The sequence below is a fragment of the Molossus molossus genome, unplaced genomic scaffold, assembly GCF_014108415.1.
Source record: "Molossus molossus isolate mMolMol1 unplaced genomic scaffold, mMolMol1.p scaffold_m16_p_22, whole genome shotgun sequence".
NCBI lineage: Eukaryota > Metazoa > Chordata > Mammalia > Chiroptera > Molossidae > Molossus > Molossus molossus.
The window spans coordinates 29,039,353-29,053,279 of NW_023425358.1; the positions used below are offsets into that span (position 1 = coordinate 29,039,353).

Genomic DNA, 13,927 nt, shown 5'->3' on the forward strand with positions numbered 1-13,927 from the left:
CCGTGTAACCAGTTCCTGGATTAAGAATCCGAACATTCCCAGCTCCCCAGAGGCCCTCCGGGGGGGGGGGCCTTTTATTTTTCACTGTGTGCCTTTCTGTGCCGTATGAACACTTTAAAACGGTGTGGACTTCCTTTTTCAAGAAAACCAAATTGAACTTAAAAAATTAAGAGCCTGAGCCCATGGGCGTCTAAGAAGAAAGAGCTCAATAGTCCCTCCATCAGGGTGCTGTTGAGTGGCTATACGTGCCGACGTCCTGCAGAACGGTTGAGGGCGCATCGGGGTGCCTGGGCAGCTGGAGCCCCCTCCCCTGTCTGTCCTGGGGCATGTGTTGTGTCACGTTCTGTGTGTGCCACGAGGTGACACGTGTCAGCCCAGGAAACCCTCCCAGCGACGCAGGGAGGCAGGTACTGCAGCTCGTCCCATTTTGCAGGTGTGGAGGCTGAGGCTCTGCAAGGCGACTTCCCAGGTCCAGAGTCTTAGGGGTTTCTTGACATCACTTGATGTGGCAAGGGGAGGTCATAGCTGTCTTTGGATGTCTGCAGTCCCTCGTCAGTTGACATGCTCGCTAGCCCCAGGGAGGACTGGAGTGAGAAGGGTCCTTTTGGGACTGGCACTATCTACCCCAGTCCGGTCCCTTTACCAAAGAGATTAGGTGCCTCGCTGAAATAGAAGAGCTAGGTCCTGAATGTCATTGCTACTCCCGAGCCCACACCCCAAATGACTTCGAGGTACCGCCTTCAGCCACGCTAGGATATAGGTCACCACCCCCTCTCCTTCTTTTTTAAAGAATAGTTTATTGATTTTTAGAGAGAGAGGAAGGGAGAGGGAGGTAGAGAGAGAAACATCGATGTGAGAGCGTGTCATCCATGGGCCACCTCCTGCACGCCCCCCGCTGGGGATTGAGCCCGCAGCCCGGGCATGAGCCCTGACCGGGAATCGAACTGACAACCCTTTGATGCACAGGACGACGCCCAACCAACCGAGCCACACGGGCCAGGGCTAAGTCACCCCTTCTTACAGAAGAGAAATCCAGGGTGCAGAGGAGCCAATCCTAGGTCTGTCTGACTCCAAGCTGTGTGTCTCTTGGCGTCCGCTGCACAGCACAGCTCAGCTTACTCCAAGACGATTATGGCCCTGATGGCTTCTGAAAGTTTGTACAAGTTGTGCTTCTGGGCAGTCTGCTGTCATTTGGGGTTCACCGTCCACTGGTTTTCTTACAGTGCAGATAATATGTTGACCGTGGGTGGAGGGGGACCCGAAAGCAACCCACGCTGGGGCCCCGCAGCCTCCCGGCTGCAGACGGCACTTTGCCGCACACCAGCCAGTCTGGGCTTCACAGCTCCTTCGCTAATGGTCATAAACTTGGCATTTGCTCTTGGTACTTGGGGAGCCCTGAACCTCTAATTAAATTGGATCCGAGCAGGTGGAGAGCACACAGCTGGAGAAGATATGTGGTCGCTGTAGAGAAGGTGGGCAGGGCGGGGGGACCAGCCTCAGGCAGCTGGCAGCCTCCCTCACTGCCCCAAGCTCAGCTCCCCTTTCCCAGGGAAGGGCCCTCCCTTTAGTCTTCTTAAAGAAAAGCAGTTACCTCGCTCTCTCTCCCTCCCTCCCCCCCTGTTCCCCACAGGACCCTCCTCCCCATCTCACCTCTCCATTATTAGAGGGTAATGATCTGCGTGCTAACACATTTGAAAAATTGTGATCAGCTGCATTCTCCCCCAGCCCTGGCCTCTGGAAACTGCCTCTCTCCTTCCTGTCTGTGACTTTGGCTGTTCTAAGTATCCCATCCCCGTGGGATCATCCAAGGTGTGTCTTTTGTAACGTTCTTATTCCCCTCGACATCAGGTCTTCAAGTTCATCCCTGGAGCAGCAGGTGCCAGAATGTGCTTCCTTTTAAGGTCGAATACTGTCCCATGGGATGGATAGACCACACTTTGTATTAGACCACACTTTGTATCCATGCATCCGGGGCCGGACTGCGGGCTGTTTCTACCTTTTAACTGCTGGGAACGGTGCTGCTGGGAACAGGCGCGTACCTGCATTTGCTTGAGGGTTTTCATTCTTTTAGACCCCTCTCTGGGAGTGCAGGCTCTGTCTCACATGGTAATTCTGTTGGACTTTCTGAAGAGGCACCGTATTTTCCGTAACAGCCGCCCTGTTTCGCATTCCCGCCAGCGGTGTGCGGGGACCCCCGGTTCTCCACGTCCTCGCCGACACTTACTTCCCATTTTTTAAAATTATAGCTGCCCCTCGGGGTGCGAAGTAGTGTCTCATTGTGGTTTCCATGTTCACGTCTCTAATGACTAATGAGACTGAGCATCTTTCCTTGGGCCTGTGGGTCGCTCCTTGTGTATCTGCTTTGGAGAAACGGCGATTCAAGTCTTTGTCCATTTTTCCATCGGGCTGGTTGTCTTGTTGTTCCACACTCTCCACATTCGTGATCCCTCCTTCTGTGGAGCCCCCCTGACCCCCGCCTGGCCAGCGGTGACCTCAGAGGGAAGGGGGCAGGGATCGGAAGCTAGCGGTCTGGGTGGAACGCCCAGCTTTCCCTCTCCGTGCCTCAGTTTCCTCTTCTGTGCAATGGGGACATGATCCTCTACCTCCCACATGGGCTCTGAAGATGGGAGGTGATGCCGGGGAAATGTTTATCCTAGCGCCCAGCATGGGGACGTCCCTGAGAGACGGTAACGCTTAATTAGCTTGATTTTACTTCTGCTCCTTGATTTAATCTGCAGCTCACGGCCTGGCCCGTGACATATACTGCCTTCTTAGACCTCGTGTCGCCACGAGAGAGCTGGGATGGACGCTGTGGACAGTGATGGAGACAGACACACAGCAGAGGGGCTCTGTGCAGGGGCGGACAGGGGGCAGGCGGGGCCCTCTGGAAAATCTTGATGTGATGGCTCCGTGTGCACCCAGCACGGCCTTTGCTGGGCAGCCATCTGTCTCTGTCACCTGCCCAACCCGATGCATAATTCATCTGGATGCTGAAGGGCAGGTGCGTGTGCATATTCAGGCGGAAGAGGGGAGGGGGCCTCTTCCCCAGTTTCCCAGGTGCCTGTGGAGCAAAGCGAGGGCCATGAGTCAGTGTCCACCGCTGCGGTCTCCGCAGCAGGAGGACTCCGAGGACTGAAAGATTCATAGTTGACATTACTCCCCAGGTTTGCCAGTAGAGATGCCAACTGCCCTCGATGCCAGGGCACCACGGAACAAAGTGTCCAAAATACGCAGCAGCTTCTGTTCCTACTCAAAAAATCCACCCGCACATCTTCCCTGTTCCCCTCGTACCCCTTCAAAAAATATACCCCTGATTCTTTTGAGAATCACCTCTGCTGCCTTGTCCCCCACCCCTGTCGGTCCCCCCTGAAGCTCTGACCCTATGTTGGAGCGAAGGTTTGTAGATTTTCCTCCGAATCAGAATCTGTTTGCCTGTGGTTGGAAAACACCATGTGGCATTTATAGATGCGGTTTCCTTGGAGATGGGAACATCTGTCTGCAGATCTGGGACCCTGCAGGACCACAGACCGGCCCTGGCGCCTGGCAGAAGCCATTAGCCCTGTTTCTCTGTTTTCTAAGCAGCCCAAGTGCCTTAGCGGAGGCCCCTTTGATGTGATGATGTGAGAACGAGAGCAGATTTTTTTTTTTTTAAGATCAGTGCCATTTCATTAACCTGTGCGCTGGCAACTATTAGTTCAAGACATTTACGTGAGATGGAAACAGTCCCTGTACACGTGCTCGGGCCAAAGGCTTAGGGTGACAATTGACTTGTTAGCTTTCCAGGTAAATAGAGAGAGCCTGGGTTTTATTCATTCTTCCAACAACTGTTTCTTGAGCTTCTGTGAGCCAGGGTGTGTCCCGGACGCCAGGGACATAGTGGGGAACAAAACTGCCCTGACCCTGCCCTCCTGGAGTTGGTATTTTATTTCATTGTTTTTTATTTTTCAATTACAGTTTACATTCAGTATTATCTTTAAAACGTTTTTTTTTCTTTATTGATTTGAGAGAGAGAGGAAGGGAGAGGGAGAGAGATAGAAACATCCATGAGAGAGAACATCTATTGGCCGCCTCCTGCATAACCTCCACGGGGGATTTGGCCCACAACCTGGGCATGTGCCCTGACGGGGAATCAAACCCGTCACCTCTTGGTGCATGGGTTGATGCTCCACCACTGAGCCACACTGGCCGGGCTCGATATTATTTTGTATTAGTTTCAGGTATACAGCATAGTGGTTAGATAATTATGCTCTTTACCAAGTGGTCCCCTGATTATTTCAAGTACCCACCTGGCACTGTATGTAGTTAGTATAATATCATTGACTGCATTCCCTGAGGTGTACTTTACGTACCTGGGACTATTTTGCGACCACCAATCTGAGCTTCTTTTACTCCCATCCCCCTTGTACCCAGCCCCCTAACCCCCTCCCCTCTGGCAACCATCAGTGTAATTGGAGTTGATACTTTAGACTAATGTCAGAAAATGGTGGCCCCTGGGCCCAAGGTAGCCCACTGCCTGTGTTTGTAAATAAAGTTTTATTGGTACACGGCCTTTCTTCTTTCCTGCCTTCCCTCCCTCCTTGCTTTTCCTTCCTTGCAACATCCACGGCATTGCCAATGTGGTAGGCACTGTTGTTGTAAGAGATTCACACGCATCGTCAAATGTGCAGGCTTCCCCAACCCCTTTCCTCCGCCTGCCTGTCTCAGGGGAAACCTTCCCAGTTCTTCTGCGACCTTGAGTACACCCCAGGGCTACGGTAGATACATCCAGACATTGTGTGCATGTATCTATACATATCTGTTTTTATATATAGACGAGATCATACGATACTTGTTGGTGGGCAGTGATTCTCTTCCCAGATCAATGTGTCTTGCCGTTTTTTCCTGCTCATGGAGAACAGGAGTTGGCAAGCCATGGCCCCAGGCCAAATCTGGCCCGCTCCTTGTTTTTTTGTAAATAAAGTTTTATTGGGACACAGCCGCGCCCATGTGTTTGTTTATGGATTGCCTAGGATGGCTATTGTGATTCCGTGGCAGAACTGAGCAGCCTGGCTCTGGGAAGCCTGAGCAGATGCCAGCGGGGGGAGGGGCATTTTGATCCAGAGGGTCGGCCTCTGCCGTACCTGCGGGACCGGCACAGGCACGTGTCGCTGATGCGGGACTGCCAGGCAGCGCGGGGTCCTCTGGAGCGTGGAGGCCTCTTGAAGAGCTTGGGAAAACGCGAATAGATGTCTGGCCCCACCCCAAAGGATTTGAGGAACACTGGAGTTGAGGGTATTAGTCTGACTTAGAAAAAAATCGAGCTGTCGACTGTTATTTATTTACTTATTTTTCTAAGGGAAATGTAACGTTAGTGGTCTGAAGGATGCATGGGGGGGTCTCTGGCTGCGAACAGCAGGACCCAGCTCTAGCTGGCTCAGTCAGACGATGAACCGTCGTGGAAGATTCTGGGATGACTCTGGAGACTGACAAGAAATCTCAGAGAGGAACAGGATCTGGGGTGTCTTGTGGGGCTCTACGCAGCAGGAATAACTTGATAGGTTTTGGGGGTAGCCACCAGCAGACAAACTGAGCTTCAGATATTTTTTCCATCACAGGTCACTCCACTCAAAATTCATGTTTTCTAGAGAGAATCCGGTTGATTGGACTTGGCAGGTGGTGGTGTGGGGAGGGCAGCGTCCATTTCTTGTTGACACCCCCCAAAAGACTGTGCACAGAGGAGGAGAGCGATCACCCCTCAGGGTGGGGGGCGGGGCGAATGCTGCATGGTCACAAACAAATGTCCCCTGCAGAGCAGCAACAGAGGTCACTGGCTAAGATATTTCAACATGTGGTTCACGCTGAGCGAGAATAAATACATGGAAGAGCGTGTTAGGTTACACTTCCCATGGGGCCAACCCTGTATATTACTAGGTTCCAAATGCACGGAGTTTGAATCGTAACGAGTTACCGCTGGAAGCGAGAGCCGAGAGCAGGTCAGAGGCCCCGGCTGGGAAAAGCAGCCACAGCGCTGATTTCAGGCAACAGTTCTTCACCTGCACACGGAGAAAGTTCCGGACTTCCGTCTCAGCGTCACTGTGGGACAGTCACGGATGACCAATTGGAAAGTCCACGCCGCTGGGGTCACCCCCGCCGACGTTTTACTGAGCTCTTTGCCCCCACGGAAGAGTCTGACCTGCCCGAGGTCACGGTGGGAGTCTGGGGGCAGGGGAGAAGGCATCACAGTGAGGACCCAGGAGCTTTAAGGGTGATCTGCTGTGAGCCCTCATTGTACAGAAGGAAACAGCAGCCGAGGGTCTGAGCTGGCCCGTCGGAGGCCTTCCCAAGCCGGCAGCAGCTGGTGGATGCTGTCGTCTGTCTCGCAGGCTGTGATGGACGCACTTCAGTGTGTTTCGCGTGGAATTACCAGGTGGAAAGATCGCCTATTTAGGTGGGTCTGTAAGGATTCACTCTCAGTTCGTTTTTCCCGGTGTCAAGGAAGCTCCGGGGAAGAACTGTGTAGGGGTAAAATCTCACATTTGCTCGAGTAAATGTTGCCGGCTGACCTCGCTGGCAGAGAGAAAGCCCTTTGCCAGCCGGCCCCCCGCCCCCACGCGGATGCTGACCCGGGAAGCATTCCTACGGACATGCCGGGGTGATGAGAATCCAAACGACAGCGTGCTTCCTTGCCCACTGTGCCAAGCAGCAGAACCAGGTCCTAGGGAGGCTGCAATGTTCTTTAAGACTAAGACCGTCGGGGTCCGACAGAACTGAGTTCAAACCCTCTCTCTGCCCCCTCGACGCGTGAGACCTTGGCAAGTTGCCGACCCTCTGTGTCTTCGTCTGGAGGGGACAGTCCCCATTTTAAAGACTACAGTGAGCAAATGCCTGTCAGAGGCTGGGCACTAAGGCTGGGCACGTAGGAAGGGCTCCGTGAACGGCAGCTGTCACACTTAGAACCGAGATGGGAGCAGACAGGGGCAGAGACCACTCAGCAAAGCCCTGCTCCGGAGCAGAGGGGGACCAGCCTCCCAGCTCAAGGTGACATGCTCAGTAATGAGAGCCTCCTGCGTCCCCTGGGCCATCTTATCAACTCAGCACGCGGCTTCCCTCGGGGCACCTTGGGTGTCAGGGCTGAGAGTGATGATTCTGTCCAGTTTCCCCTTCCTGGCCCCTCCCCTGTGTCTTCTCTAGGGTTCCTGATTCGAGGGGATGTTTGTGAGCCTAATGATTCCCTGCTGGCGAGGAGGCCAGGAGAAGGGGAAGAAGCGGCCCTTATTGGGTTGACCGTGTCCCTGGCCCTGGGGGACAGCCAGAGCAGACCTCTGTGCCCCTGTATCTCGGAAATCGTTTGCCCTCGGTAAGGGCCTGGGGAAGGAGACCTGAAAGGAAACATCCAGCCACATGCCCATAACGTCTCTGCCCCAAATCAGTCATCCTTTTTAATAATGAGGGCTGTCACGAGCCCTGGTTCAGTCGGAAATGATGGCCTGTGTAAATATTCGGTTTGTAACTGATTTATGGGTTGGGGAACAAAAAAAATAAGATTAGTCGCTAATCACGGGGAGGCAGGAAGATCAGCGTGCCTGGAGGCGGGCACAGATCAGGCCCGGAGGCAGAATCGAGGCTGGCTGGCTGTGTGCTCAGCCGGCGGGGGAGGCCGGGCCGGGCTGTGCAGTGTCCGCCTGGAGAGGGGGCTGTGGATTCTGGATTATTCCACGGGGCAGAGGCAGCATTGTCTCTGTCGAGGTCAAGAACTGGCCGAGACCAGCCTTCTGGCAAGATGCCCGGGTGGCAAGTGACAGATTGGTCCCCGCCAGCTAACCCTGTATCGACGGCCTACCCAGCTCTGGGTCTGTGCAGGGGCATCTATAGAATAGGAGCATACGTGATCCGCTCTTACAGCGGAATTTAATCTTCCATTTAAAAGTTCCTGAAAAAAAAGAAATGAAATACCACTGACAGATTAAATAATGATTGCCCACATCATTCCACAGTTGCAGCTCTGTTTTATAGAGGTTTTTTTTTTGTCATTTTAATAAAATAAAGAGAAAAAATTCAAGCAGAAGAAAAAGCACCGTATGCCATTAAAAAATGACGTTTTAATATTTTGAAAGACTATTCCTGTGACTAAGTACAAATGACAGAGGAGAGTCCAAACCTAACCAAGTACCTACTCCCAAAATCCACAGCCCCTCACACCTGCGGAGGTCGGCCTCACATTTTCATTTTTATCTTCCAAGGAAGAGTCTGTGCACAGGTGAGTGTGTCCATCTGAGCCTGGCACACCCGCTTGGGAGACAGCTGCCCCTCTTCCCCCACCACATGGCACCAGCTAGCCAGCCCTGGCAGAGCCCCACTCTAGGTGCCTCCCCCCCACCCCCTCCGCTGCCCAGACCTTGGTCCGAGCCAACGATGGGCCAACCCCGAGGCTTGAAGAATCTGCGTCTGGAACAGCCCAGTTCAAACCAGCAGAACACAGGCTTGCACTTTGCACACCCAGACGGGGTGTGAGGCGGCATGGACGATGCACTTCCAGCGAATGACCGTTTCTGGGGGTTCACACCTGGATTCCAGACTCCCTCTGGCTCGGGGAGACATCCGCAGCCGTATAGCAGGTGTCCTGCTTTGTGGCCAGATCTGTGCTGGTGTGGAAATGATGCTCAAGGTGGGGCTGCCAAGAGACCGTGTCTTCTTTCCCTGTGTGCCCACAGCGCCCCACACCGTGCGTTGCACTGAGAGTGTCGTGGTTGGCATGTGCCAGATTTACAACCAAGTGCCACAGCGCCTCTCTGAGCTGCAGTCTCTCCATCTCTAAAACGGGGACAACCATAGTCCTTTCACTGAGTGGTGGTGGTGAGCATTGCGTGAGTTCGTGCATGGGGAGGGCTGGCACCTGGACCGCAGGAGACGCTCAGTGCACAGGTGTACGTGCGCTGCTGTTGATGGCAACCTGGAGGTGGATGGTTCTGAAGGGCTCCTACTTGAGCTGAGTCTTTAAGGGTGTGCAGAGAAGATGGGAGAGGGTTCTAGGAGAGGCAAGGCATGGAGACGCTGAAAGGGAGCAGGTGTGAGGAGAGAGGAGACTGGGAAACAGAGTCATGTGGCTTCACCAACTACGAAATTTACTGGAAACAACACAGATTCTTACCAAGAGGATGACGCCCGTCCGGCCGACGTCACAGCTCACCCCCTACAGATCCCTGTGCAGACCTTACCTCGTGTGGTCATGTCCACATCTTGGTGATATCGCTCTTGGAGAATCAAGGAGAGAGGCTCAGCATGGGGACGTGACCTGCTCAAGACCTCACGGCTAGCCCAGGGGAACTGGACCTTAGTCCAAGACTATTTGACTCTCAGTCCCCACACATCAGAGTGTCCGCTGTCCCCATCCACAGAAAACCGGTCTTCACACTACAGAGGCTCGTCCCTTGAGGTTTACTTGGATCACTCTCTGAGAACCACATTCCCCCCAAGCCAGACCCCATCACCTGGGAACCTCTTCCTCCCAAGCCAGACCTATGTCCTGGGAGCTGGGCGTGAAGTGACAGGTGTACGCAGCACAACTCCTCTGTCACCTTAGCAGCTTTGGTTCTTGCAAGAATCTGTTCTCCAGTCCGCATCTCTGTGGGGCGTGGCGAGAAGGAAGCTGCGTGGCTCTCATTCAGACCCCTGGAATCCTAACGTCTGGTACCTGGAGACGTCTGGGTCCAGGACCCAGAGCCTGGGGGCCCATACCCTCCCTGGTGCTGGACTGGGGTACGTCACTTGTAGTTGTGGGCGTCTGGGCTCTGGCTCTGGACCAGCTGAGCTTGAATCCTGGTGCTCTCTGGACTCAGTATCTGTGAGGCTCAGTGATAATGTCCACTGGGCATTAGTTCAGAGTATAATTTGGGGGGACACTGTATGTGTCAAGCATTTTTCTGAGTCCTGGAGACAGTGTTGGTGAACAAGAGTGGGCTGGTGCTCATGTACTTGGGGGAGAGAAAGGGCCAATGAGTAAATCAATACAGCACTAGAACGAAGAATTTTATAAAGTGACCGGTCCCACGTGTGACCCGTGACTACTCCATCAGGAGCAGTGGCTGTTTTTCTGGTTTTAGTGATAAAATTATTCTGAGCGGTGTCAAGGGATTCCTGTGGGATTCATGGTGAGCACCTGGAGGATGTCCCAGGAAGACCACAGTGGACGGGCAAGGGATACTCGTTTGGTTTGGGTGCGCGCCCAGCGGTGATGATGTTGGGGTAGAGGGCATGATCAGCTTTAGTAGGTGACTGCCAAGTACGTACTTTCCCCAAGTCGTACCAGTTTGCAGTCTCATCAGAATTCTGTGACCATTCTGGTCGCTCTGGGACCGTGTGGACCTTTGGTACTGTCGACCAACTGAGGCATTCTGGTGGGACCTGGGCTGGGATTCACTTTCTTCTTTCTCACCTCCTTTCTCGGTTTCTCTTTCTTCACTTTTTCCTTCTTTCTCTCTCTCTTTTTTTCTTTTATCCTCACCTGAGGATATTTTTGCATTTATCTTCAGATAGAGTGGGAGGGAGAGAGGGAGGAAGAGAGAAAGAGAAACATCAACGTGAGAGAGACACATCGAGTGGTTGCCACTCACATGATCCCAACCGGGGCTGGGGACAAACGGCAACCGAGGTACGTGCCCTGAGCGGGAACCGAACCCGGGACTCTCTGGTCTGCGGGCCGACACTCTAACCGCTGAGCCAACGGGCCAGGGCCTCTTTTTCTTCTTCGTAGTGTATTTTGCATACAGCTATATGCCACGACATAATGACTATGACATTGTGCAGGGATGGGGATGCTTATTTTTCAAACTTTCACTGTTAAAATACAGAAAGGGCTTTCATGTGCCGTCTGAAGGCGCTTTGCCACACCGCGGAGAGGCAGCGCCCCGCGAGCCTCCGCTTCGGGGCAGGTGACGGAGTCATTGGTGCCCTTTTCTGGCCAGGGCCCTGGGTTCTGAATGCCAGGCTTGGGGTGCGCTCAGGCCAGAAACGAGGGTTGTCACTGTGGCCGAGGAGCAGCGTGGCCTGTCCCAAGATACCCTCCAGTGTCGGACTGACCAGGCCCTTGTTTTTCAAATGTCCCCCTGGAATCTGAGCAGCGGAGTCCAGGGTCCGGAGGTGCCCCTGCCCCTCCCTCTTCACCCAGGAACTGGTGCTCTTTGGTTTGGAAGAGGGTCTCTCCTGGAGGCCCCCCGTTAGGTCATCAGATCAGGTCGACTGCAGAGGGTTTAAATGGCCCTGTTTGAGAGGGTGGGATGCTCACTCGGCCCGGGGTGAGCCCAGCGGGCGTGTTTCCCGGCCTGGGACACGGCCACTGGTGACGCGTGGTGCGCCGATGCGACTCACCCCTGCGAGGAGCTGGTCTGTTGCCGGCCTGTCATTTCCTCCCCGCTGGCTGGGCAGCCGCTCCAGACACTGCTGATGAGACGCTGAGGGATTTGGCCGGGTGATGGCTCTTGAGTTCAAGGGGACACAACCCCAGACTCAAGGAAGCCGAGGGTAAAGAGGCCACGAGAGCCGGCGGCTCTGCTCAGCTCACAGCCCAACAGGCCTCTGGGACAGGAAGGGGTGCAAAGACGGAACACCAGTTCGGGACTTCCCTCCGGTTCGCTGTGACCAGGGGCTGGGAGGCGCTGGCAGATGAGTGTCGATCTAGAGCCTTCTGTGGGCAGAGGCAGCCACAGGTCTAGGCAGGGGCTAGAAAAGGAAAACTAAGGTGTGTCTGTCCTGAAGGAGCCCAAGGTTCCGTCCTTCCTTCCTCTCACCCTCTCTGCCCTGTGTTCATTAGATCCTTCCATTTCCTTCCTTCCTTCCTTCCTCCTCCTTCCTTCCTTCCTTCCTTCCTTCCTTCCTTCTTCCTTCCTCCCTCCCTTCCTCCTTCCCCCTTCCTTCCTTCCTTCCTTCCTTCCTTCCTTCCTTCCTTCCTTCCTTCCTTCCTTCCTTCCCTCTTCCTTCCTTCCTCCCCTCCTTCCAACTTCCTTCCTTCCTCCCCTCCTTCACTTCCTTCCTTCCTTCCTCCTTCCTTTCCTCCCTCCTTCCCTCTTCCTTCCTTCCTCCTTCCTCTCTTCCTCTCCTTCCTTCCTTCCTTCCCTCTTCCTTCCTTCCCTTCCTTTCCTCCCTCCTTCCCTCTTCCTTCCTAACTTCCTTCCTTCCTTCCTCCTTCCCTCTTCCTTCCTCCCTCCTTCCCTCTTCCTTCCTAACTTCCTTCCTTCCTTCCTTCCTTCCCTCTTCCTTCCTTCCTTCTTTCCTTCCTTCCTTCTTCCTTCCTTCCTTCCAACTTCCTTCCTTCCTTCCTTCCTTCCTTCCTTCCTTCCAACTTTCTTCCTTCCATCCATCCGTTCATCCTTCCTTCCATCCTTCCATCCATCCATCTACCCACCCACCCGTCCATCTTTCTACTTATTCATCTTTTTAATCCATCCACCTGTCTGACTCTCAGTTATTACAAACACCCCTCTCTGCCCCTCTGTGGCCAGGAGTTGCCGAGGTGACTACTGTTAGACTTGTCTCTCTGTGTACAGGGTCTGGCCCCGGCACTTGGTGGCCCAATGCCTCAAGTCCCCGTCTGTGGTTTGGAGATAACAACCGTATCTATCACTAGAGGGTCGACTGTATCTTTTCCATTTGCCAAGGGGAGTGAGTTGAGAGCGTTGCTGGATGTTGCGGCTGATGAACACAGCCTGGCTTCGGTGTCGGCTTCTTCAGGGTTCTTTCTGTGTTATGCAGACATCAAATTTAACTAGATCATCCTGACGTTGGTAGCAGGTAACCCAAGTCCTCCTTCTGTGCTGGGCCCTGTGCCAAGCGCATGACCTCATAGGATTGTCACGATATCCTTCGTAGCTGGTGCCACTATTTTTCTCGTTGTCCAGGTGAGGAAACTCAGGCACAAAGAGTTGAGATCACTTTCCTGAGGTCACAGTCAGGACCCGAGCCCTGGTCCCCCTACTCCCAAGGCCTGGGAGTTTCGCTGCCTCTTTGGAGTTCCAGCACTGGACACCCGTGTGGGATGAAATGCCACCCTTCCCTGATATTCCTTCTCTTCTCCACCGTGGGTGGGGACAGCCGGCCAACAGGTGCTGCTTGACAGGAGGCACCTTCCTGGGCCTTGCCCCGGGCGCCTGGGGAGACCTCCCAGGCACTGTGGGGCATCTCTGCAGGCACACCTGGACCCCTTAAAGCCAACGAGCAGAAGGCCTGGACAGGGCGACTTTTGGGCTGCTTGTGTAGGAGGCCTCCAGGCTTAAAGGAACCCACACCTTCCTAGGCCCTCCATCCAGAACTCTGGGAGTTTGCAAGGAGGGTTCACTTCGGCCACAAGAGGGCGCCCAACTCCTGGCCAGACCTGAACGGGGTGCTGTGGGGAGGTCGGCAGAAGAGCAGTGAGGTCAGCTTTGGGGGGGATGTCTCCAAACCAGCTCGAAGGGTTCATTCTGTTCAGCTGGTGCCAAGGGACTGTGCGCTCCAACTATGGAAACCACGGTTCCCGCCCCCCAGGAGCCCGCAGGTGAGCGTGGCCGACAGAGTTGGGATGCGGCGCAACACGTGCCGGCGTCTTGATCCAGACTGGTCATCGAATGAGCGTTTAATGAGCACCTGCTCTGTGCCAGGCGGGGTGCTCCTCGCCAAGGACAGAGACATGAACAATACAGAATCCTTACCCTCAGACACCCACAGTCCACTGGAGAGAGAAAAACCGAAAGAATGAGTCAGGAAACATGGGAAAGGACAGCCACAGAGATGATACAGAGCATTTTAGGAGAACTGAGGAGGAACAACCAACTGGGGCTAGAAAGGGAAAGGGGCTACCAGAGGAGGCTTCCCGGAGGAGGGGACGCCAGAGACAAGTCATGAAGACAGATGGGGATTAACCAGGCCCTGCAGACAACCTCAGCAAAGGGTTGGGGTGAGAGCCAGCCCGCAGTAGTGG

General features: G+C 54.2%; 1 protein-coding gene across 1 annotated transcript in view; it reads left to right on the forward strand.

The window, feature by feature from the left end:
- Window positions 1–13,927, forward strand: part of KSR2 (kinase suppressor of ras 2) — a 290,881-nt gene that overhangs the window by 151,605 nt on the left and 125,349 nt on the right. The gene's annotated exons all lie outside the window — the stretch shown is intronic.